This window comes from Colobus angolensis, unplaced genomic scaffold (assembly GCF_000951035.1).
Source record: "Colobus angolensis palliatus isolate OR3802 unplaced genomic scaffold, Cang.pa_1.0 Scaffold271, whole genome shotgun sequence".
In the NCBI taxonomy this organism is placed as follows: Eukaryota; Metazoa; Chordata; class Mammalia; order Primates; family Cercopithecidae; genus Colobus; species Colobus angolensis.
In genome coordinates, this window is record NW_012115944.1 from 1,444,264 (window position 1) to 1,448,749 (window position 4,486).

At 45.7% G+C, this 4,486-nt stretch overlaps 1 protein-coding gene and 1 pseudogene across 2 annotated transcripts in view; one reads left to right on the forward strand and one right to left on the reverse strand.

Moving 5' to 3' along the window:
* Window positions 1-2,612, reverse strand: part of LOC105515962 (cytochrome b561) — a 32,450-nt gene extending 29,838 nt beyond the window's left edge. Inside the window, exon 1 of one of the 2 annotated variants that reach the window (XM_011947930.1) lies at window positions 2,602-2,612. The gene's annotated coding sequence lies outside the window, so the exon portion shown is untranslated. The remainder of the gene's footprint in view (window positions 1-2,601) is intronic. The other variant, XM_011947928.1, reaches the window with a different exon arrangement.
* Window positions 1,126-1,619, forward strand: LOC105515960 (annotated as a pseudogene).
* Window positions 2,613-4,486: the final 1,874 nt, after the last annotated feature.

Genomic DNA, 4,486 nt, shown 5'->3' on the forward strand with positions numbered 1-4,486 from the left:
AAAAAAAAAAAAAAAAAAAGCACAATGTCTTGCTTGGTAGGTTTGTGCTTAACCGAAAACTGGGGGAAAGAGCTAAAATGAGATGTGAAAGTTAAGATGGGATTGCTGAGTGAGTCAAAAGAAATTAAGATTGAACTTGACAGTCAGCATTTAAAAGGGAGAAGTCAGATGCACATCGACAAACTGGCCATTTTTCATATGGAAAAGATCCAGGAAAACATCTGAGGGTTTGCACTGACTCTCAGTTTCTATATGAGCCGCAGCAGGTGAGGAGGCTGCCGGAACAACCTCAGCCCTCTCCGGCTGCACCAAGGGAAGGAATTGCATTAAGTGAACCAGGACTCCCTCTGAGCTTCTTAGGCCAGCTTTACTTAAATATGGGCAGCATAGTTTAGGAGAGATGTGGACAATCTGCAGTCCATTCACGAGAGGATGACAGAGCATCAGGGTACAGAGAACTCCTCTCCCGGGGAATCATTGAAGGCACTGTGTTTCTCCTGGAGAAAAGGAGACATGCTTAGACATGGTTGCGGCCGGGTGTGGTGGCTCACGCCTGTTATCCCAGCACTTTGGGAGGCCAAAGCAGGCGGATCATGAGGTCAGGAGATCAAGACCTTCCTGGCTAACATGGTGAAACCCCGTCTCTACTAAAAATACAAAAAATTACCCGGGCATGGTGGCGGGTGCCTGTAGTCCCAGCTACTCGGGAGGCTGAGGCAGGAGAATCACTTGAAACCTGGGAGGCGGAGGTTGCAGTGAGCTGAGATCACGCCATTGCACTCTAGCCTGGGCAATACGAGCGAAACGTCTCAATCTCCTGACCTCGTGATCCGCCCACCTCGGCCTCCCAAAGTGCTGGGATTACAGGTGTGAGCCACAGCGCCTGGCCAGAAATATTTTTTTAAACCACAGCTTTATCAAGATATAATTCATATACCATAAAATCCCCCCTTTTAAAGCATACAATTGAGTGGCTTTTAGAATATTCAGAGTTGTACAACCATCACTACTAATGTCAGAACATTTCACTACCCCTAAAAGAAACCCCGTACCACAGATTCCGATGCTGCCGGGAGCCCTGTCATGCCATGTCACATATATTATAGTATATATATATGCCCAGCCATGGTCAACCCCACCGTGTTCTTTGACATCGCCATCAACAGGGAGCCCTTGTGCCACGTCTCCTTCGAGCTGTTTGCAGACAAGTTTCCAAAGACAGTAGAAAACTTCCCTGCTCTGAGCACTGGAGGGAAAGGATTCGGTTATAAGGGTTTCGGCTTTCACAGAATTATTCCAGGGTTTATGTGTCAGGGTGGTGACTTCACACACCGTAATGGCACTGGTGGCAAGTCCATCTACGGGGAGAAATTTGATGACAAGAACTTCATCCTGAAGCAGACAGGTCCTGGCATCGTGTCCATGGCAAATGCTGGACCCAACACAAATGGTTCCCAGTTTTGCAACTGCACTGCCAAGACTGAGTAGTTGGATGGCAAGCTGTGGTCCTTGGCAAGGTAAAAGAAGGCATGAATATTGCAGAGGCCATGGAGCGCTTTGGGTCCAGGAATGGCAAGACCGGCGAGAAGATCACCATTGCCGACTGTGGACAACTCTAATAAGTTTGACTTGTGTTTTATCTTCACCACCAGATCATTCCTTCTGTAGCTGCGGAGAGCACCCTCCACCTCATTTGCTCACAGTAGCCTCTAATCTTTGTGCTCTCTCTCTCAGTTCCCTTTGGGTTCCATGTTTGCCTTATTCTCTTCCATGCCTAGCTGGATTGCAGAGTTAAGTTTATGATTATGAAACCAAAACTAAATAACAATTGCAAAAGGAAAAAGGAAGAAGAGGCCGGGCGCGGTGGCTCACGCCTGTAATCCCAGCACTATGGGAGGCTGAGGTGGGTGGATCACAAGGTCAGGAGATCGAGACCATCCTGGCTAACACAGTGAAATCCCGTCTCTACTAAAAATACACAAAAAATTAGCCAGGCGTCCTGGCGTGCACCTGTAATTCCAGCTACTCGGGAGGCTGAGGCAGGAGAATGGCGTGAACCTGGGAGGCGGAGCTTGCAGTGAGCGGCGATCGGGCCACTGCCCTCCAGCCTGGGCAACAAGAGTGAGACTCCGTCTCAAAAATAAAAAAAAAGAAAGAAGAAAGAAACCCCATGCCCTTTGTCACTCATTCCCTTTCCTCCTCCCCCAAGCCCCTGGCAACCACTAATCTATTTTCTGTCTCTATGGATTTGCCTATTCTGGACATTTCATATAAACGGAGTCATACAATATGTGACCTTTGGTGACTGGCTTTTTTCTTTTTTGTTTTTTTGTTTTGTTTTGTTTTGTCTTTTTGTTTGTTTGCTTGTTTTTGTTTTTGAGTCGGAGTTTCGCTCTTGTCACCCAGGTTGGAATTCAATGGGGCTCACTGCCACCTCCACCTCCCAGGTTCAAGCGATTCTCCTGCCTCAGTCTCCCGAGTAGCTGGGATTAGAGGTGCACTCTGCCACGCCTGGCTAATTTTTGTATTTTTAGTAGAGATGGAGTTTTGCCATGTTGGCCAGGCTGGTCTCTAACTCCTGACCTCAGGTGATCCGCCCACCTCAGCCTCCCAGGCCTGAGCCACTGCACCGGGCCTGGCTTTTTTCACTTAGCATACCGGTTTCAAGGTTCACATATATTATAGTATATATAACTACTTCATTCCTTTTTATGGCTGAATAAACACTCTACTGTATGAATATACCACATTTTGTTTACACATTCATCAGTTGATGGACATTGGGGTTGTTTCTAAAGCTTAGCTATTATGAATAATATTATGCTGCTATGAGCATTGCTGTACAAGTCTTTGTGTAGATATGTTTCAATTCTCTAGGAGTAGAAATAATGAGGTCACATGGTAATTCTATGTTTAACATTTTGAAGAACTGCCAATCTGTTTTCCAAAGTGGCCTCACCATTTTACAATCCAACTAGCAATGTATAAGGATTCCAATTTCTCCATTGCTTTGCCAATATTTGCTATTGTCTATTTTTATTTTTTTCCATCTTAGTGGGCATGAAGTGTTTCTCATTGTGATTTTATTTGGATTTCCCTGACAGCTAGTGAAGTTGAACATCTTTTCCATGGGCTCATTGGCCATTTGTACATCTCTTGGGAGAATGTCTATTCAAATCCCTTGCCCTTTTTTTTTTTTTTTTTGAGACGGAGTCTCACTCTGTTGCCCAGGGTGGAATGCAGTGGCACGATCTCAGCTTACTGCAACCTCTGCCTCCTGGGTTCAAGCAATTCTCCTGCCTCAGCCTCCCGAGTAGCTGGGACTACAGGTGCCCACCGCCACACCCAGCTAATTTTTTGTATTTTAGTAGAGACAGGGTTTCACCGTGTTGCTCAGGCTGTTCTTGAACTCCTGAACTCAGGCAATCCACCCACCTCGGCCTCCCAAAGTGCTAGGATTACAGGCATGAGCCACCGTGCCTAGCCCCTTGCCCATTTTTTAATTGAGTTACTTGTCTTTTTATTATTGAGTTGTGCGAGTTCTTTTTTAGAAAATAAGTTGTGGTTTTTTTAAGAGACTGGGTCTCACTATGTTGCCCAGGGTGGAGTGTAGTGCCTGTTCCCAGGCACAGTCATGGCACACTACAGCCTCAAACTCCCGGACTTAAGCAATCCTGCCTCAGCTTTCTAAGTAGCTGGGATCACCAGTATGCACCACCATGCCAGCTATGAGTTTTTTATATATTCTGAACACGAGTCTCTAACATACAGTAGTCCCTCCCTTATCTAAAGTTTCACTTTCTGAGGTTTCAGTTACCTGGGATTGACTTTGGTCCAAAAATATTAAATGGAAAGTTCCATAAACAAACCATTCATAAGTTTTACATTGCACACTATTCTGAGGAGAGTGATGAGATTTCACCAACTCAAGACACAAATCATTCCTTTGTCCAGCAGAGCCACAATGTACATGCGACCCACCTGCTAGTCACATAGGGGCCATCTCAGTTATCAGAAGGACTGTCTCAGCATCGCAGCACTAGTGTTCAAGCAACGGAACCCTTATTTTACTTCATAAAGGGTCCCAAAGCACGAGAATACCCTTGCCACAATTTAGATCTGCCAAAGGGAAGCCAAACAGTGCTTCCTTTAAGGGAAAAGGTGAAAGTTCTCGGCTTCAGAAAGAAAAAGATCGGCTGTATGTTGAAGTTCCTAAGATCATGAATCTATCCATGAAATTTTGAAGAAGGAAAAAGAAATTCATGTTCATTTTGCTGCCACACCTCAAACTGCAAAAGTTGTAGCCACGGTGTGTGACCAGTGCTTAGTTAAGAAGGAAAAGGAGGCCGGGCACAGTGGCTCACACCTGTAATCCCAGCACTTTGGGAGACCAGGCGGATCACCAGGTCAGGAGATCAAGACCATCCTGGCTAACACGGTGAAACCCCGTCTCTACTAAAAATACAAAAAATTAGCCGGGCATGGT